The following is a 22581-nucleotide window of genomic DNA, read 5'->3' on the forward strand; positions in this document are numbered from 1 at the left end:
TTTGATAATCAACATGAAAAAAAGGGAAGGAGCAAAATTAAATTAGTTTTTATGTCATGGGATAAAGCAAATATTTGAGAGGGAAATTAAAACCTGTCACAGAAATTCAAGTTTAACTGAAATTTGAGCCTCAAAGGTTCAAATATTAACACCCGATTTGTTCCATATTACCTAATTTTCTGAAATCTGTTGGGGTCATTACTTTGTACAAAATACATATTAAATATAAATATTGTATATGTATATACACACATATACACACACACATTTACACACATATATATGTATACATATATACATATATACATATATGCATATATATGTTATTTGGGAAAAACAATTTTCCTTATCCCAAAAATGTCATAGGCATAATCAATAAAAGACTTCAGTGCTTATAAATTAGGCACAGTAAATTCTCCCAGAACACCTGCCATGACCATCAGCACATGAGTATATCTTGCCAAAACACAGAAGTACAATGACAGCATCCTCAGCAAAAGCAATTTTCTCTAGGGCCACTGCAGAGAACTCACTCTAGGGAGCAAAAAGTCCACAGATTAAGAAAAAAAGAAAGGCAGATAGCTGTACTAGGTGTCTGAAAACACAAGAGCTGAGAAGGGGAACTTGTAGGTGAATTCATTGGAGAGCATGTCTTGTGTAGGAAGAGGTCCGCTGATTGCTGGCCCAGATGTGCAAAGGGATGCTGCCTTCAGATAGGAAACTATGTGTAAGGCAAAGGCCCCAATCCAATTACTCCTTAAAAAAAAAAAGTGTATGCACTACTTACTGTTATTTTTTTTTAACTTTGCTTATATCTCAGTGATTGAGAACACTGAATGAAAAAAAACGCCAGTAGATGCTTACTGGTGTGCTTACTGGTGCTGCTCCTATGTTGCTGTTGAGCAGCTAGCAGAGTAATGAAAACACCAGTTCTCAGTGGCAAGAAGGAATGACCTTTATTGTTTTGATTTAATCACATATATAGAGTTCTCAAAAGTCACCCAGATTGGTCAGTCAGAAGCCTTCCCCCAGGCCTGATTGGCCAGGCCTGCACTGTCCAAGTTCTGGGACACTGTTCCAACAACATCCAAACTTTATCTTTATTTATAAAACACAAGAAAATTTCTCATGGGAAAAACCTGTGCTAGCCACACTCCTACTATTTTTTGGGTTATCCATAATGAAGAAATGTTGGTTTAGAAGTCTCTTGAGAAGTTTTCATCTCCTTTCTTCAGATGACATGCACTCACACAGTTTGGAGTCCCAAACTGTCAGAGAATAAAAAGCATGTAGTCCTTTTCGTAGAGTTTTAAGTTATACTAGAGAGCTAAAACTATCTACTCTGACCTTAATACCAGGTGCCAGGATCCAAGAAAGAACCCAGCTAAGCTTTTTAAGGACGTAGAGGAACCCCTAGGGGACTCAGAGTTGTTTTTATAGCTAGAGATCCATTTCCAAAAAGTGATAGCAGACAAAGATCCTCTGCCCTGGAAGCACATTCTGCAAGCTGGAGCCAAAGAATGTGGCTGGAGCCTTGTAAAACCTAGAGGAACATAGTGAAACCAGATGGGCTTAGCATATCAGTGTCAACAGCAATGCTGGGTTTAGTCCAGGAGGAACTGGGACAATCCTCCATGGAGTAACAGTCTGGGTCACATTTCTTCCTGCAGACTGCTCTGCAGAAACCTCTTGGGAAATTGTCCTGGCACAGTGAGCAGTTAGGTAGATGGGATTTCCCAGCTTTAACTGGCAGATCTGATGACTATTCTAGCTGTGGAGGAATCACTCCTACCTTTAAAACCACTTATCCTTGAAACTCATAAAGTAAATTACTATTCATATGATGAGAGCACCTCTTGTCTCGCCTCACATCAGGTCTAACATGAGTGGTGCTGTACAAACAGGCTAATCGCTGTTTGCAATGAAAGAGATTGCACATAGGATCAGATAGCTATAGGAAAAGCAATCTCAATGAAAATTGTCCCAAATACACCTAGAAGTTCTTAATTAGGTCATCCTTAGAATCCTACCACACAAACATCTAAATGACGTGGTTTGAAAACTATGATGTGTGATGAAGATAATCAATATATTTCTGGAGCAAAGCATAAACATTTCCACCTGAGAGTAGTTCCTATAAAGTATGTTGCCAAGTAATAATGAATATTAGCTTACTTGTGGCTATAAGGAAGTGATTGTGTTTATATGGAAAAGGAGAACACCTTTCTCACAACTTCTCTGCTGCACAGTCTTACAAAAAAGGTCGATGGTAGATGTGACAGTGGTTCTGCCTTGTTGCAAAATTTGTTTTAATATCTCTTGGCTCTAAAATGTAATTCAAAGATGCATTATATTTTAATCTGTAGGTGGATTAGATTAAGAAGGATCCAAGGAAACAGATTCTTTTTTCTTCCGATCTTTAGGCAGATAAATGGTTTGAGGAAAATTCCCACAACAGAGGAAACTTGCTTAAATTAACAAGGTACTATATGGAGACTAATGTCAGAAGCACTAACACAGCATGATGCACAGATTCAGTGTAAATCCCACGATCACCAAATGAATCCACTCATTGCTCACAGCATCTGTGACCTGCTGCTCTTCACCTTTCTCAGTTACAGAGTGGCTCTGCTTTCTTCAGCTGTGTCCCTCCACATGCCGTGTCCTTTAGCTGCTCCTGCAATGGGTAGCAAGTCTATATGTAGAGAAGAAGCTAAGAAAAGAATATCTAGACAGAATATAGTTTCTAGTACAGAAACTACACCACTGACTCAGAAGAAGAAGATGTTGGGGAGGTATCTGATAATTTTAAAATTGGCTGACACACAATCAAATTCAAACAATTCTGTGGTATATTTGTATGACATGCTACACAAAGGAGCTTTAAATTTTTCATAGGGTGCCAAAATAAACTTCGCTTAATTTTGCGTTTGGTCATTCTTGATCTTTAAAGAATATTTTTGTCACATATATCAGTCTCCTAAAGTACCATGTAACATGCCACACCCATTTTTCCTCTATCACACCTTGTTGGGGACTTTTGGATTTCCCCCTCTTGGAAAGATGCTATTTGATATCTCACCATCTCTGCGCAATTCATTGACAGAAGACACAGCCTGATGCAATGACTATTAAACATCATTGTAAAATTTCCAATTTCAGGCAAATGTGGAAATGAGAAGGCTTATCCTCTTTTCCTCTACCAGTTTACAATATTTTTATGGGTAATTCGGCTTATATTTTGATCTGAAAGGTCTTTCTAGAAAATGCATAAAATTCTGTGATCTAAAGACTACAGAATACATACTTTTAACATATTTTCAGATCTGTCTAAACAGTGCTGAATGTTGCATCTATTTTAATGTTTTATCATTTGTGAATGACAATGGAAGATAATGATTTATTTTAAAGAATGCTTGCAATTAAACTACAGTCTACATTGGCAACGTACAGCTGGGACAACTGAAACAAACATCTCACTTAGGCACTAGCTTTCTGCCATTCAAATTACACCACAATTACACTTTATAAAAAATGTGCAGCTTTTTTCTTTTTTTTCTTTTGCAGATGTCGGCTGCAAAATATAAAACGACCTTTACTAGAAACCTATTCTAGTACTTCTCACACACTTCCTATTTTGAAAGGTTTCTTCAGAACATCAAAAAAATGCTGAGACTACAGTGCGAAACTGGAACAATCTGTGCTTGCTTCCAGTACTTCAGTGGGATTATCTTATCTCATTTAGATATTTCTGATCCAGTGTGTTTGAGGTTTCTAAAACATCCTTGTAAGTGTATAATTTCTGAGTTGGTGTTATGTTGACCTATCTCATACTGTATGGATAGTGGGCTCTCTAAACCACATTTTGTCCAAGAATGATACACTTAGTTAATCTTTTCAACATTGCTGTTAGTCACAACCTTATTGTGTCTCCACAGAACACACATTTTGTTATTCTTCATTCTGCAGGCTGACAAAACAATTGCATTGTAATTCACCTTAGTCTAAATGATTCCAAGTCATGTGCATCCTCACGAAGGGACAGTTTCTCAATTTGTTGGTGTGGCCAAATAATTCCTACTGAGAACAATCTTCCCATTCTTCTGTAGACAAGATTGCTATGATCTTGTAGCAGCCTGAGAGGACAGCAAAAACAGGACTTGGAGCCCTTGGTCAGGATAACTTTTATTGAATGAATCATTGGTAAAGTTACTCAAGAGATATTATTAGAAATAACTTAATATCATAGAAGTCTGTTCCAGGAAAATATGCTGTATTAAAAATTTATTGTTTATTTTTCTATCATAGCATTGCACTGTGGGAAAATTATGAGGATTTGAGTATAATTTTTATTGTTTTATATATTTATATTTTATGCTTGCATTTTCACCTTGCACTATGCCATACATCATCCCTTCAAAACTTAACACTGAAGTGTTCTCACTTAAGGTTTTTTTGAGTCATGAGGCAAAGCTGCTATTTAGTACTGTTGCACACATTACCTTTCCTTGTATTAGAAAATAAACAAAATATATAATAGTTATTTAAGAATGCTTTCTACTTCAAAGGAAATGCTCTCATGTTTATCTAGAATGAAGGAAAAAAATCAGTCTGTCTTAAGCCTGGTCTTCATATTAATAGAATCTCAGGTTTTCATTTAGTTTCAAATCTTTTCCTTGCAAAGACTGTGGAGCGTTTGGGGAAAGAACACACTACAGTCTTTCCCTGGTTTAGATATGCCACCATTTTGATTGCCATTTGCCAACGAGATAAGAAGATAGCTATTCCCAGGAAGTCAGATATTTTTACAGATATGGAATAAGGAGGCGAAGGTCTCAGACCAAGGCACTCCCTTTTCTTGGTAGAGGTAGCATTCTATCAAATCCTAGAGTCAAGCAGACAAATAAGTCTTTTGCCTAACTGGAAAACAAAAACTCCCTGTGGGTTCAAAATCCCAAACAGAATAAATAAAAACAGTACAAGATCAGTACAATAAATCAGCCAGCCAGGAGAATGAAAGTTGCTAAAACTTGTTAAGGGAAATCACATCAAAGCAGAAAAAAGTCAGAAAAGGAGCATTCAGCTGCACAGAGAGAGACATAGTCAAATTAGCACAGAATCATTAAGACATAATAGGAAAAATATATTTTAAGAACACATTAAATGGAACAATATTGTATTCTCACAGGTAAATTTACAAGGTAAGAAAGGAATGAGCCTAGTGCAGAGCTCAGTTCAAAATTTTATTATCATTGTGTCCATGATTATAATGTATTTACATCTAACATTGTTAACAAAGCAACAAAAGTCAAAATGGCTTTTTTTGAAAGAGAACAAAATGAAAAAGTGAAAAAAAGTATTAAAAAAGAAATTAAAAGATACAGTCAAATGAGTGAAATCTATACAGGCAACATGGAAAGGGTTAAAGAATGTGAGTATTGATGTCTCAGGTAAAATATATACAGCCTTAACAAAAAGACAAGGAAAGACAAAAAAAGTGTTCAGCTTTAGAAGAAGGGTGAAATGGTGTCTATTCAGTTGAGAATATTCTTCATAAAGCTGAAGGTGTGGCCATGTAGGAAAATGAAAATAAAATCCGGTGATAGCAGAACAAGGCTGATTCCAATATAATTGAAGCAGGAAGCCTGAGAGAGAGTGAACAATGTCAAAATACAGAAACACTTAGAAAGGATAGAGCTGCAGTGGAAAATTTGAAATATATTGGTTTTGTGTTCACCCCTTTGGGAACTGGCTTGTTTTTTCTGAGGTAATGTAGATGAGGCAGAAAAGGCCTTTTGCAGTGAAGTAGCAGTGTCTGAAACCACCTTAAAAATGAACATCAAATGCACAATAAAATGAACACCATGGGGCCATATAATATCTATGTAAGACTTTTTAGGGCAATTGAGATGAAATTTTACTTCAGAAAATCATTTGATACTAATTACCATTTTATTCTCCTGGAAAAGCTGGCAGTCCATGTCTTGGACAGGTGCAGTCTTCTCTGAGCTAAAACCTGGCTGGATGAGCAGGCCCAGAGAGTGGGAGCGAATGGTGCTGGTTGACAGGGAGTTCTCCAAGACTCAGTACTGGGACCAGTCCAGATCATCTTTGTTGATGGTCTGGATAAGGGGATCAAGTAAATCCTCAGTAAGTTCAGGGATTACACTTATTTGGGCAGGAGTGTTGATCTGCTGGAGAGTAGGAAGGATCTGCACAGGGATCTGGACAGGCTGGATCAATGGGCTGAGGCTAATGGTATGGGACTCAATAAAGCTAAGTGCCAGGTCCTGTCCTTGGGTCACAACCTGTGGCTAGCACAGGTTTTTCCCACGAGAATTCTTCTTGTATTTTATAAATAAAGATAAAGTTTGGATGTTATTGGAACAGTGTCCCAGAACTTGGACAGTGCAGGCCTGGTCAATCAGGCCTGGGGGAAGGCTTCTGACTGACCAATCTGGGTGACTTTTGAGAACTCTATATATGTGATGAAATCAAAACAATAAAGGTCATTCCTTCTTGCCACTGAGAACTGGTGCCTTCATTACTCTGCTAGCTGCTCAACAGCGACAACAACCAACCCCAGGCAGTGCTACAGGCTGGGGAAGAGTGGCTGGAGAGCTGCCCAGCAAAAAAGGACCTGAGGGTGCTGGTCAACAGCAGCTGAACAAGGCAATGGCATCCTGGTCAGTATCAGAGATAGTGTGGCCAGCAGGACCAGGGCAGTGATTCTTTATCATGGGTTTTCAACATTGATTTTTATTGATTCATTCATTTGGCCACACATTTGCTTGACCCTATCCTATTTGCGTGAACATTTAGAGGTGCCTATCTTTCACCAACATTAGGTGCTCATGTGGTATGGGAGACATGGCTTAAGAAATAATAATAAATTTTGATAAAATTACAAAATTTTCCAGTGAGAATGCTACCATTCGTACTGACTGGGTGTGAGACTCTGGAGATTGAATGACTACAGCACTGAGACCACTACTCTGCCTGACCATGTCAGTTTTTGACTGTGACTTCTGTTATGTGGAAAGAAACAAAATTACAAGTGACATAGAATAAGGAAATCATAGCATTGCTGTCTTTCCACCTTTAATATATTATATTAATTAATATGTACAGTATTTGTAAGCTAAATGCATTTTTAAAACATATTACATATTAAAATAATACTTTAAATTCATTATAACCCACTTATTCACACTTAATAAAAAATTTAAATACAAATAAGAATTAAAGTACCTCTATATGTTAAATTTAGTAATTATATTTTGATTTGTGAGACAGTTAATAAATCTCAAGACATTACTTATAAATTTGAATGTGAGCATAAGGAAATGGAAACAAAATACTTCTCTATCAGCATGTAAGATTCACAGCAGAAGCAGTTTCATAGAAATTTGTTTTCACAGAATATTTTGTTTTGCTTCTTGAACAAAACAATATTTCAATGTTTTTAGGTTGATAAATATAATTATCCATTGAACATTTATTCATTCTTTTGCTATTGAGAGAAATAACATTTTGAATTGAAAGACACCTCCCACTGAGTTTGAACTTCCTATCTCTAAATCATATGGTGTTATCAGTACCATTTTCTCATTTGATCTAAACCCTTACAATGAGATTCAATATTTTTCACGTATCTATAATTGCTTAAGGGAAACAGAACACTTTAAAACATAATTTGAAATAAGCAGTTTTAAATAATGACTCTTATTTGTCACAAAGTGATGATAATTGGAAGACAGCAGATGAATCTCTGTTTCTCCTTCCTGTGCAGCAAGAGGGAAGGGAAATCTTGAGTTATGGTGGTGGTTTAAGAGGGGAATAGAGATCTTTTCTAATAGCTTCACAGGAAGATATTATTTCAAATTCCCTTGGTCTGATTTTGACTACCTTAGAGTGTCCATGTACCATAGGGTCTCTTTCTTCCTGTTCCTCTGAAACATCTGGCCAGTGACAGCTTTCCAGAATAAATGGATAACAGCTCTGATCTGAGGCTGCAATTTCTCTCTTCTAATCCCCAGCAGCCTACTTGATTGATCCTAGAGCAATGCTGCATAAAGATTAATATTCTATTTGTTGAGAATCAAACAGCAGTAGCTGATATCCAGCAGGCATCACAGATGATTTCAGGAGCATCCTCAATCTTGAGTTGTCAAGTTGTGAATGCAACTGTTCCACAGAATAGTGAGAGGAAAACTGCAGGAGAAGAGAAGGGAAGAAATACAGCCCGATACAACTGAGGGCTTGTGTAAAGGGCTGTCTTGTGGGATAGGCTGCTATTCAAAATGTCTTCTCATTCCCAAACCACATTTGCAAAATCCAGTGCTGGGAAATCTGACTCACATAATTGTCACATTCCTAACCCCTCTAAGCACTTTTTAACTTGGTGCTCCTTATTTGTTGCTCTGTGCCCACTAGACTCCCTCAGCCTATATAAAGATTTAAAATCTGTTGCTTGCTAATCGGGGCTGTCTGAGCAGATGCACTTGAAGAAAGTAACGCAGCCTCAGTACTGTACATTGTACTGTGTCATTCTTTGGAGTGAAGTATGCAGTGTTAATGATAACAGGTTATTTCATGCTATAGCTGCATAAGCAGAACTAACAAATATTGAAAATGAAAGCTAACAGCAGGGTCTTTATATCTGAAGATCCTACATAGTTTTGATCAATGGATTTCTTATAAGTTGTAAACAGCTTGTCATGTCTCAGTGACTGAGCAGCCTATTATATTCTGGATTTAGTTCTGATTTCTGTGCAGATGAAAGTGAGTTGATCTGAATTGTGCTTTTGTTGGTGTAGGATAGAGTTTCAATGCAATAAACACTTTTATAGTGCTCATAGTTAAACTCCTCCTGGCACTAGATGCATTAATACCTATTAATTTTAATGATTCCCTACAGTAGTGTATATTAAAGAAATTAAAATAAAATACTAGGGTGCAACATAAAACAAAGTTTCAGCTGGGAAGCGGGCTGCTTAAAAATGTACTTAGCCTCATTTATTTCAATATCTTAAAAACTACATTTCCTCTTCCAAGGAAAAAGAATAAATGTTCCTAATCCTGCAACTTTGGGAAAGTTTGAAGGCAGCAGTTTGAATTCAAGTTGAGCATTCAAGCAGTTTTCCATTCAAGTTGAACATGCAGAATATTAATGTGAGGCAACTGCTTGGCATCCTTTGATTAGCTGCCCCTGGAGTTCCCTGGAGTGCCACCAGTGGTCTCACCCTCTGTTCAAAGCCCTGAGATTACTATTGCTTTTGGTAGTCTGACTTTATTCTTTCTTATCCACATCTATTTCTTCCTTGATTAGCTATGACATATCTGGTCATTTGGTAGTGCTTGGGTGAAACTGAGAAATGACTGTGAGCTAGCTGTTTAGAATACAGAACTCATATTTCATGGAGATAAAAGGATGCCTATGCTATGGCTTTGTTTTGCCACTATTGTTAGTACTCTCATAGAAAATGTTTTGATATTGTTAAGGGACTGAAATCTTTTCTTTGGGTTAGGGCAAGTACTTGATCTTTCCAGCACAGAATCCTAGAATCATAGAAACATAGCTACTAGCAACTGTATTTTCACATTGAATACTTCACCTCGATGTTTGCATCACTCACTGGTGTCTCTTTCAGAACTTGCCACCCCACTCAGCTTGCTGCAGCCGAAATCTGTGTGTACTTATTTCTGCCCTGCTTCTTACAGATATTTCTGTTACCTTGCTGTCTCAAACCCTGCTCTGTTCCTATGGCTCTGACTCATGGATTGTGTGATTTGAATTGTGGAATAATGACCTTCTCAGCATAATATATGTTGCAGTATTACTTCAAGGTCAGAGCAGTATAAGAGTGGAAGAGGGAAAACGTGATGTTGAAGTTTACAAAGGGATTCCAGAGTTACCTGCAAAATGTGACATATTAGTTAATTTTGTTAAAAGTACTAAAACTGATATTGCAAACCATTTATAGTTAAGTGTAATATACGAGTGAAGATTCAAAGTGTTTTCTGTAAGCATAAGTCATCCTCCAAAAAATGGGATTTTTTTATCTCAAAAAACCTCCCAAAATATTAGATTTCTTTGGAGGCATCAATGGCTGTGTGGGTTATAGTCATCCTGTTGCTTTAGTATGAGCAGTTTTCAAAAAAAAAAATTAAATCTTCAACATTATTTGTTGAATTTACTAGGGGTAAAATATAGAAATTCAAGTATAAAAGTATAGAAATTCAAAAATCACACTAAATGCCACAATTAAGGGAGGTCTATAAAGTATCTGTGTGAGAACCTGCTCTATTCCATCACATTTTAAACAGGCTCATAAAGAAACATGAATAAGTGGAATTACATAGTTTGAAGCCAAAATATAATTAATTTCAATTGCTAAAACTAAAGCAGACATTGAAAATTCAGAGAGACACCATTAATGACTGAGTAATAAAATGAAACATGAGATTCATGCCTTGATAAAATTTTTTCTTTATACAGCCCACTGTGGTTGTCTACATCTGAGCTACAGCCAACTAAGGAAGAGAACTGTGATGTCATCATGGGTCTTTTCTGTTTCACTGGGTCCAGTGTCAGAAGCAACCGTAAAAATAAATAAATCATTATCAATTAATAAGAACTGGTCCAAAGTGAGGTTCAAAACAATATTAAGGAAATAAATTTCACTCACTGAAATTATCCAGCAGAAGTTTTAAACCCCAAGTATTCCTTGAAAGCATATCTTTCAGTCTGGAATTGATTCATAGATGGTACTGTAGAAGTAAAAACTGTAAATCATTTCAGAATACTATGAGATAATATTTTGGAGTATGATTAGTGGACCAATCAAGTTCTATCAAACATAATGATGTATTTTATCCCTCTTAGTTCAACAAGTCCTGAAAATGTGCATTGCTGGAAGGAAAAAGACTATGCAAATCTCTTATATCTTCTGCCTAGAATTTGCAACTGACTACTGACAGAGACATACAACATATGGCCCCAAGTGGCCATTTTTATTCCTATTTTTATATAGTGCCATAGATTGTCCCTGAAGCTATCCCTCAAATTGATCCACAAAGCAAATGCTGTTTCAGCACCCAGTGTTCCACTGCACAAGCAGACTGTTGGAAAGGAAGAACTTGGTGCTCCAAAGTGCACACTACATTTCTGCCTGCTGGTAGCTTAAGTGGACACAAATATCCTTGAGTAGGTTGTGAATTCCTTTATGCTCTGCAGCTGCTGCTCCTGAATGTCTTCAGCTGTAACTGGCTCAGGATGAAGTGGAGAGAAAACACAGAACTGTCCAGGATGTGCATTAATGAGCGGTTTGATCTTAGCAGACACACACCTCAGCACACACACAAGCACACACAAACATGCTTTTCTTGATATGAGGCCACTTGATTCTGCCAGTCCCTGGACACTACAAGTGCCAGGCTTTCAAGAGGGAAGGCTGATGGAGCAGTTGAGTCACTGACATGGAAACTACAGTAGACTGAAAAGTACGGATGATTTAATCTCAAATTTCATTATGTTTTATACAGTTCAGGGAATAAAAATTTGGGGGTTCTGGATCTGTTCAGTTAACAGAAAATAGTGCAACTCTAAAGAATTTAACTGTTCAATTCAAAATGCAGTCCACTTGTGCAGGTAAAAGTTTGGTTAAACTTTAGCTCCTGTGACCTAGCAGTTTTTAATTGTGTGGGGTTTCTGCTGCATATTCATTCCTTCTAGGTAGTATTCTGCAGGATACATCTATCCTTATTCCAAGTCTTCCCTTCTTTGAAGTTGCCTTCTTTGATATGATGATGGAAACACATGTGCATTTGCTCAGACCAGTCTCCCATTGCAGAGCAGACATGTGGTTTCCTTTTTTCCTTCTGTGGCAGTAGATTTGCAGATTTGACTTTTAATATTTTCCCTTCCAACATGGATAGTTATGTATCTATCTCAGAAACAAGTCCTCTGAATTAATTAATTTTGTCTGACTGAAAATTGCTTTTTAACACTTTCCTGAATGAGCCATCAATTAATATGCAGATCAGAATTGATCACAATTTGCTTGGAGTACAGCTCTTTTAGTCAGTTAGTGATTAATTCACACTGGTGACCTCCCCCAGCTCTTGGGGATACAGACTTTAATTTTACCTTATTAGAGAATAAATGTTATACAAATAATAGTTCAGATATATGAAGTATAGCAAGATTAATAGAGTACAGGATGATAATTTGTGCTACATGGCATGCATTTGAAACAATCCCTTGTTTGAGAGTTATCTCTGTTTCTGAACTGAGTTTAATTTTTAGAAACTTTACACTAACTAGAGGAAATACCCCTTAACTTTTCACATTATACTAATACTACTTCAGATAGTAACATGAATCAGTAAAATAATTTAAATATAAGACCAGAGGGAGTTGGTTTGATTATTTTGTTTTTTTTCCTGGATGATGAAGTTGGTGCGGTCTTTATATCCATGCCCCTTTTCTTTTTAGCTTGCTTAGGATATCTGCTGTTCTTCTCTCTGTATTATGTTTTTCTGCCAGCTCTCTCCTGGGTCAGAATCCTTAGTCTAGCAGTTTATTTTTCCTGGATATAGAGGAGTGAGGTCACTGAGCAAAACCAATGACTTCCATGCTGCTTGTTCAGTCTGCGTGCTGGGTCCTCAGTTACTGAATATTTCAGTTTGGATTTCTCATATTGCACTCTGCTCTAAAATACTCAAGCTGGTGCATCACTCACATATTTCACTGTGTGTCAGAATTTTCTTTTCATCTCAAGAATGTGCTACATTCCCAGATTTTCACCTAGCTGAACTGGCAGGACTTTCACATGGCACGTCTGATAGCAACTAACCAGTATAGCAGCCTCTGAAATGACTCTGCAATAACTGAGGCTTTGAAAAAGCAGCAAGGCTTCATGTGAACTGTAACCAACATGTGTCAGTGTCAGTACATGAGATATGAATCATATATTTTCATGGTTGCCACTTACCATTAAATGTCTGCCTCAAGCTCCACCTCTGGTGTTTTTTCACCTCTCAGACAGGGACTTAGCAAGTTCACTCATTCAATTCACCTGCTCACAGGAGCTGTTACCACTGTAGGAAAACTATTCCACTACTTTTTTAATCCCTCCATACCTGAACTGACCCAACCTTTCCCTTCTGCAACTGTCCTGAAATTCTTACAAAGCCCACATGGAAAACATGGAGAAAAAGGACCACAATTGTCATTATCAACTCATGGCCACCAAAATAAAGTGAGAGTCTAGGTATTAATTAAAGGAGTGATCAGAAATATTTTATTTCCATATACTACTTCCTGAAAGTGTTTCCTGTTCCAAACTGTACTTTCTGTTGGAGAAGTTTCTTAACTACAGAGTGGGATTTCTGGACTGATCCTGAGCAATACACACACCCCCATGGAGAGCAAATATGTGTGAAATGTACTCAAGCTCCTATTCTGCACCTGGGACTCGAACCATGTATTTTCTATTTTGGAGGACTCCTGCTTCCCCAAGGCTGTTGAATACAAAAGTGTTGATGTGGTCAGTGCAACAACTTGTCCACTTCCCTGGTTTTCTTTATTCCTTTATTTCCAAAAAATCCATGAAGATTTGTTTTCTGACAAAGAACCAAGCATTTGAGCTTTGTTCTGTTTTACAGAACATGAAAATCTGCAGCAAGGCTTGCACCCTGCTAGACAACTTCCTACATCTTCTGGATGCAGATTGATGTAGGATGTTAACTACATCCTGAAACCCATGGAATTTGCCAGACTCAGTGGTGGATTATAACTGAAGTGTTTATCCAAGAAGCATTTCTTTCTCATGTTATTAGTGGCATTCAGTTTCTGGCTGTAGTATGCACCTTTCTCATGTTTCTCAAAAATCTTCTTTGCATCTGCAATCCATCTTTGATATAAGTGGAATTAATTTTGATGGGATGAAACAGCATGATAAGTGAAGCCTTGGCCTTGTGGATACCCATTTACAAGTTTGAAGTAAGTTGTTATCAGTCCCCATTGAGTGATTTACTCAATTAATATTATATTACAGTATTAGTGGTGAACTCCTGCTGATCTAGGCAGGAACAAGCAAATGCCTGTCTAGCCTGTCTGTGGCTGGACCTCAGAGCAGCTGCTTTTGGAAACAATGCCAATGCAAAGTGGTTCATTCCCTGATGCTCTGTGCCAGCAAGCAGCACTCATCAGTTCAGGGACTTCTTCACTGAAGGTCAGCTACACACACTGCATTTACATCGCTAATGAATCCATTCACCACGGCTGCCTGTTCCCCTTGATGAGCCATTTGTAAGTTGCCTATTCCAACTCCAATATGTGGCATGCCAGGACATAGCTGGTAATGTCCTGATCTAGCCAAAACCAGCTCTAGAGGTGAAGAGTGTAAATCAAGCATGTTGAAGCTCACCACTAGTATCTCAAAAAAGAATGTCCTGAAAATAGTTTTCAACCTGTTCTTCCACCTATCACCCTTAGGTTAAGCATGTTCTGACATGCCATATCCAGCATCTGCTCCTGGAGTTAAAATATAGTTTTAAATAAAGTTGTAAGACTAACCTTATCTTCCTCCTAAAATAGCACAAAATTCTAGCAATATAATCTCTCTCCAAAGCTTATTTTCCCTCCTGTGTGTTGTAACATGCTAGGGTAAATTTCCATTCCTTCCAAATGAACTAAATAGTCCACAGGTAAATAACTGAATATTTCCTGATTTATGGAATCATTATTTTTTACTGGAGAAAAATGTTAAAGTCTATAGGAGAATAAATCAATTCTTCTACTATTTCATATTATTAGTACTAAAACAATAATTCCCATTCAATAAAATTGTCATCTCATTAAGCATTTTTTAAGAATAGAACAGAAGAACAGAGAGGTCAGATACAGAGCAGCATTTTGCTTAGACTTTTTTTTTTTTTTTTTAATCACAGTTTTGTACAAAGACTCTGGAAGTTTCTGTGGTTGATAAAACAGAAAGTAGTGCCATACAGACTGATTTCCTGACAGAACTTTGGGATTATCTGTCAAAACTGGCATTTACCTTTCAAAAATATTAATTTTAAGGGAAGTGATTAGCTCATTGAGACATAGTTTAATTTTTAAGCTCCCAGCCATTTCTGGTTATGACTTTCATCTAATTTTGTGTCTGGCACAAGCATTAATTGTGAATTTTGTAATTGTAAAATTATTTCTGTAGTAGGATTTCAATGGGAATAAAAGTGTTATACTTACTTTGAAGTACAGACTGTCTGTCTGTGATAGCCTCAAGGATCAATTCTCACCTGACTAAGACTTCCCTTCAGGAATTCTACTTATCTGCCCATATATAGAACATTGCAGCAATCTGACCCAGTTAATCTGGACTCTCTCTATGATTGGTAAAAAAAGCTCAATAATTAGAGATGTGGTAGAAGAGTAAGTGCAGAAAATAATCTCACTCTTCATGTTGAATTAATGGTTTGAGGTATTCTCCTTATCCTTATAAATGGGCAAAATCTTCCACTTTTTTTTACATTATTTCACATTTAACAACAGTAAAGGTGATTTCCCTTTCTACTGCTACTTCTCCATTTAACACAGAATAGAGTGGGGAATGAAGCAGAAGTGAAGAGAAAATAACTCTCAACCCAGGAGTTAGCATGGGGCTGAGCTGTGTGTGGTTTGGTGTTTTGGTGTGATGTGTCCCATTTCTCAGCTGCAACCTCAGTCCTGCACATTGCTCAGAAAAAGGAGCTTCATAAATTCATGCCAAGGACAGAAAGAAATCTAAACAGTGAGCTAATCTGCCCAGCCTATGGCAGGGGATGTTGAAAATAAAAATCTGTAAAAGACAGCAACTGATATATGCCTTAATTTAATCTAGAGATTATTGTATTCAGCTGCAGCAGTGATATTGGACCAGATGTCAGAATATTCTTGCACTGCCACTAAAAGCCTTCAAACATTTAAAGATGTCATTTCTCTTGGTTCTCTTTTGGTAAATTTAGTTCAATATTTAGTACAACTCTAAAGCATTATCAATTTTTACTGAGTAAATTATGAGGTACTAATCTACAATTAATCAGTGATGCTAAGTATAAATTTAGAGGCTGATGCAGCTATTTCCAGTCTCTCCGTAAAATTCAACCTCATTTGTTGGAGAGCAGGATCTTCTAAGGTCAGTGTAATTGGAAATGGAGCAGTTGTTAAGGTAAAGCAGTAGCCACTTCCTGCCAACTTTCCCTGTCCTAAACTTCTGGATCCACCTAACTGAAAGCTTTATTTTTTTTCTTTTTATTCTGTCCCTTTTCCCCCATGTTCCCTCCTCCTTCTCTGCTTCAATCCCTCAATTTGTCACAAATTTCCTCCAAGTATATAATTTTTTTGGTCCAATATCTCCACTTTAACACAGTAATGAAAGTTAGCCAATATCAGGACCATTCTGACAGATGCTGACAGTTTGTAGTTTAATGATAAACTATCACAATGTGAGAAAACCTTCCAAAAACAGTTCGTGCCATGTAGCTGCACACAATACAGCTCTAGCTTCATCTAGAACTGAAATGTTTTCCTCTCACCACTGAGCTTTCAATGAGAATTTATTCTTGGCACAGCTTAAAGATGCTGGATGAGATTAAATCTGGCAAAACATCACTGGCATTAGCAGAATTATATCAGAGATACATTTTTGCCTCTTCTGCATTGAACAGTTTGGTAAATTTCTGGATAACAGAAAAGTACCTCAGCAAGAAACTGAAGTTATTTTGTAGTACCCATTAAAAAAATTTTAAAAATCAAAGTCTAAGTAGATAAATTTAAATGTTAAGGCTTATTCTTCACACAGGTAATTTGGTTGGCTCCATTCCCCTTAAAGGAGACATGTCAATTTATACCAATAAAGTGTTTCATTCTGCCTGGCAATGCCAAGAATGTACTGTGCAAGAGCCTGAATTATGGGCAAGGACTGCACAGTTCACAAATAGAGAAGGGGGGGAAAAAATGACCTTTTTGAAAGGTTTTTACAGTATAAACATTAGAAAATAGACAAAAGAATGAGGATGACAGTGAATCGGAGAAAAAACTTTATGAAACGACAGCATAATAAATTAAAGAAAACGTGAATAAATTTTGACATATCAGAAAATTTACTGTTTGTTTTTAAAACGGTGGTAATATTCTGCCTTTTTTTAAATAGTAGGAGTAAAATCCAGCCCCACTGATACTCTGGGAGACTTGCCGCTGGTTTCTGTGGGAGCGTGGTGATTCCTTTTCTCTTCTTATTTAAAAGAAGACTAATTTAAATAATAGCCTTATAAAAATGTATGTTTTCTTTTCTCTCCCTCTGGCTTTCCTTTCCCTCTTCTTTGTTCAGAATAAGATGTTCATTATTTGTCCAGCAAATGAATAATCTGCTAATTAACTGCTCTTGTTATGTGATGAATATTCAATTACCATAATGGGAAGGGGAAGAAGATGTATCATACCTACGCAAATTAATTTGTTGTTGGGCAATGAATTTGCATCCACCTGGTTGCAGTTGTTCACTCAGAAAAGCTCTGCAGGTTTGCTATATTTGAGAATTAAAGGAGCACACAGCCAATTTGTAGCCATATACAGAAGGTGAATACCCTTTTCTGTGTGTCTTTTAACAGTATTATTCAAACAAATTGAATTCGGAGATAACTTGTGTTCTGTCTAGTGATAAGAAAAAGGAACTATCAAGTAGATTTCATTTCCTATCTTTGGAAAATGGTAGCCCTCTCAGATCATGTTAGCTAAGAAGTGAGAGCATTCCCAATGGAAAAACAGGCCAAACTCTTCCTACATTAAACACTACAAAATATACTTAAGTATGTAAATCCAAATCTCATTGTTCCACTCTTCTTGGTGGTGTCTAAAACAATACCAAATGTATCTAGTATGAAATGCTCCAAAGCCAGCACAGTAGTCCATACTCTAATCATCAAAGTTTATCCAATTAACACAGGGAGGGACAAAAGGGAACCTAGTCCAGTTCAGAGAAGAGAATTGTCTCATTTCTGTCCAAGGGAGAAACTGTCTGTCTGACACTCATGCCCATCCTGTTCCCTGAAGTTCAGAGTGGAGTTATTATTAGTGCAGTATGACAAAGTCCTCCATCTAAGCTATCTGTGACCTGGAACATTCCTACCACAGCCTCCACACCAGCGTTATACCATATATTCGTAGAACAGCTGCTTCACAAGGATGACTGATTTTTCTCTATTTACTGCCAATTAAGGATCATTGTGGTATAGCATGGGACAGAAAAGTAAGGCTGGAAGGGTTCCAAATGCAATCCATAGCACTTCTTTAACCTACAGAGAAAGAAAAAAGGAAAAAAAAAATCTATAGCAAAAAATTATGCAGTGTTAGCGTAAAGAATAGAATCACCGATGATATATATCATCAAGCCCTGTGGTCAAGCACTGGGGAGGAATTATCTCATTTTTCCTTTGGGAGGGAGAGAAGTCTAAACAAAGCCAAACCTGCTGACATAGATTAATTTGCATGAAAATATTATTCATAAACCCTAGAGAATCTCTCCACAGGCTTAGATTTTCTTAGTGGCAACCAGCAAGTGTTAAAGGAGGAAAAAGAGTGAGGAAAGAGATTGAGGTTTACAACCAAAGTTTATTTCTTTGCAATTGTAGTTCAGCACAGTGGTTTTCAACTCTCAAAACATGAAATGGTGCTTCAGGTTTATGCACTAAGGTATGATACTGAGGGGATTCTGTGGTTGTGTCGACCAGAAGTGTTTTACAGACATCTAGTTTTCTTAAATAAGACTCAGAGTAAGACAAAGGATGAGAGAAGCTGGTATATTCCAATGCATTTTTGATGTAAAGAAAAATTAAAGGAAGTGTCAGTAACTGATTAACTTTTTTTGCTTGACTTTTTCGATGCAAAATATTTAGGTCCATTTCTTGTACACTGTTCATATTTTTACAAGTTTTCACTAGTATATTTTTTCATTAATTTTTTAATTTTTTAATCTGGTTTTAATTAAAGATAGAAATATAATGGAAAAATATTATTAATTTAAACAAAAACGTTTTTTAGAATGCTTTCAATTTAAAAAAAACAATATTCTCAGGGAGGATAAAGGGCTTTTGTCTTCCTTTTTGTCTTGATGAAAGATTTTCTGTATAGAAAAATGTCTGCCTGCTCTAACGGCAATAAATGTCATTGACTGAGAAGTATAAAGGTCCCCTAGACAGTTCTGACTCTGTCCCTGACAGAGGTTAAGTTCTTTGTCAAGAAGTCATTGAGTTTACGTGCTATTAAAACAGCATGCTTCCCAGCCTATATTTAGCTGTTTGAGTGTAGGTTATGTATGTTAGGATGAGGGTGATAAAGCAGTTGTAGACTGCAACATAAGGTGATTTTCTTTACTGCACAATTACGGTTTATGTTACCATAAAGCTTTTGCCAGGGATGAAAAGTTGGGGAGGATTAAAGGAAATGCTATAAAACATATCAAAGTGGATTGCATAAACTGTTACCATGCTCTGGGAAATGGCTGATTAATTGACTGAAGTGAGACATCTGCAGGATGTATGCACTATGGATATATCAAAGGATCTGAACTGCCTTGTTTGCATTAATAAAAATGGCTTAATTTGTTCCAACAGTGCAAAACCTCCTGCTATGCCTGCTTTGTCCTCCTGATTGTTAAGGGAGAAACCCCAACACCTCTAAGAGTCTTCCCACACCCAGACCTACTGGCATATTCCTCAGTGCACAGACAAGAGTACAGGATTTTGTTAGACTTCATAAACTAAGAGAGAGGCAAGATTTAACAAATAAAATGTGAGTGTCTGTATGTTTGGAAAAAACTTTACCTGCCTCTTTGACCTCTGGCTTCTCTTTGACCAATATTAGGAAAAGAAAGCTCTTATTGTCCTTTTATCTGTCTTCCAAGTTTACTCTTCCCTTGTGACAAAGAGTGCTTTGCAATCTTCAGTGAACATTTTCAGCTAGACACCGCTATCCCATTCCCTGATAAGAAACTTACAGACAAAAATGAAGCCCAAAATGCAAAGACAGCGATCTCCTGTGAAAGTGCCTAGCTCTGACTAAAAACCGTACACAGTTTAGATGCTCTGACCAGAAAATTATTCAGGAGAGAATGTTTTTTATACTGCCATTTGGCATTATCTTGGAAGCAATGGCTTATTCTTTCTTCTTAGATGCCAACTATTATGCATGTACATAAGCGTATATATGTGTGTGAGTATATGTATATATTTGTGTATATAACCTAGGAACTTCTAGGACCATTTCATACCAATTAAGCACATAAGTAATGCAAAATCTGATGAAGATAAACCGCCAATATCTTGAAAGTGAAAAAGCTTGGTCCTAATCACATTCCCAGCCTGAGTTAGGAGAGATGCTGAATCTCTTCTACATTTTCATTTTGTGTATAAATACGGGAGAAAGAGAGTTGCACATGGATTTGCTCCTCTGTCACCGTCACTGGGAGGGATAAAAGACTTGCTATGAGAGTTTAAAATGCAGTAAATATTTCTGTTACTACCCTGTTAAGAAAGGAAAATGAAAATAGAAGTGTTGGGCATTCTTTCTGGGTAGGAAGATTTCTATATTTGCTAGGTTTTTGCAGGATTATTAACAAATTGTTTTGAATAGGAAAAGAGAAAAATAAAACAACAAAAAAAGTATAGAGAAGATTGCGTAACATGAATTGATTTCTATACAATTAAGTGAAAAGAATAATGTTCTTAATCTTTCCAAACCCAGCTGATTGCAAGGTTTTCACTTAGCTGCTTCCTTGAAACGACAGAAAATTATTAGGATTCTCCTGTTAGTATTTTGTAAATTACTTAGGTTCAGCACAATGCCAGCTTCTCTACTACTTCCCTTCTATCTGCTGCAGTTTTAAAAGAAGTTCAAAAACTGCATATATAAATGTATATTTTTATAGCATAACTTGTCACTGAAATGGCATGGCTGAAAATATTTCTAAATATTTCATTAATTCCAGTAACCATTAGGAAAATTTAAAACTTTGGGATACAATTAGAGAATGTGACATATTATAAATGATAATCAAGAAATTAAAACACTGACCTAGAAAACCAGCTCCTAATGATAGATGTTGGTGTAGTCCAGATACTCCAGAGACAAAGAAGGGGAAAAAAAGACAACATCATGAAGTAGAATTCATTTTACATTTTAGGAATAAGATGTTGTGATTGTGATAGGCAAATTTTGACTAGTATTAAAGTATTCACAGAGGCTTAAAATAGCCACAAGTATTTCTTCTGCCATGGTTAAATCTCCTCACCACAGTCCAAGATGCAGGACTTACATTGCAGATATAATTGTGCTAATATATCCATACTTGTTTAGCTGTGGCAACAGCATCCTTTTCTTTAGAGGTAGAATATATTGACAGAAGGGGTTTTCTGCCTGCATAGTTGAGTAACTTTCCCAAACACCCAGAGATCAACCAGTAAAGCTCTTCTATGTCAGCATGGCTGTGTCCACATGGGGTTTTTTGGCTGGAGTAGCTGTTTTGGCAAAGAATATGTGAGTTTTTTCACACACTTTGCTGGCATAGCTGTGTGGATAAAACATTGTAGAGCAGAAGAATCATGTACACAAAATATGTCTCTCCCTCTTCAGCTTGCCTTTGCTTTTCACCTCTTCACAAATTAATAACTTGAGGCATGGTTTGCTGAAGCAAGGAATAAACACAAGGAGTTTAAATTATCACATCACTGTTACCCCCAGACACTACTAGAACACCATGGGATAAAGGAAATAGATAAATTGGTGGTGCAAGCAAAATTTCAAGAGAGTTTCCTTTTTTTTTTAGAAATTTTTGAGAATAGGCTCACCATGTCAAATATACATGGATGTGAAAAAGAATCATCAATGTACTAATGGTCCACTAAAGTATGTTGAAGAGTACAGTTTTAATGGTTTGGGAGCCTCATGGCTGGGTTCACTAAGGCTGGGCTCAGTTTGGGTTTCTCTGCCAGCATTCATGAACTTCAACCCAAGGAGAAAAACTAATGTGTAGATTTTGCATCCAGGGTACCCTGCCAACCCCAGTTGGCTCCCAGCATCCCATAGCCAGCTTGACACTTAAGGAAAGAGTTTTCAAAGCACTGCTTCTGAGGACAAGGCTACTGAAATTTGATGGTTTCTTGTAGAGCCAAGTGATTGTCGCTACTTGTAACAGCAGGAGGAAAAACAGCAGTATCTTGTCCTAAGCTCCCATTTACCCATGAGAAGTGGTAAAAAAAATTCCAGCTTTTCTGGTCCACATACCAAGTGTTCATGTGTCACCAAAGTACTGTCCCAAGTGTTCAGCTGCTAAAAGATCTAGATGTTATATTTGTCCTTTTTATACTTGTCTGCTCCATTCTATTGCCTGCTGAGAGCCCCTTTTTCCAGTGTTATGTAGGCTGAGTCAGAGTGAGCAGCTGAAATGATTCTGCAGAGTGACAGAAAGTCATAGATACTTATTCCTAGGACAAGCTATACCTCTCTAGGAACACTTTGTTTTATCCAGTATGTTACCA

This window comes from Lichenostomus cassidix, chromosome 3 (assembly GCF_008360975.1).
Source record: "Lichenostomus cassidix isolate B80296 chromosome 3, HeHo_3.0, whole genome shotgun sequence".
Classification (NCBI taxonomy): Eukaryota; Metazoa; Chordata; class Aves; order Passeriformes; family Meliphagidae; genus Lichenostomus; species Lichenostomus cassidix.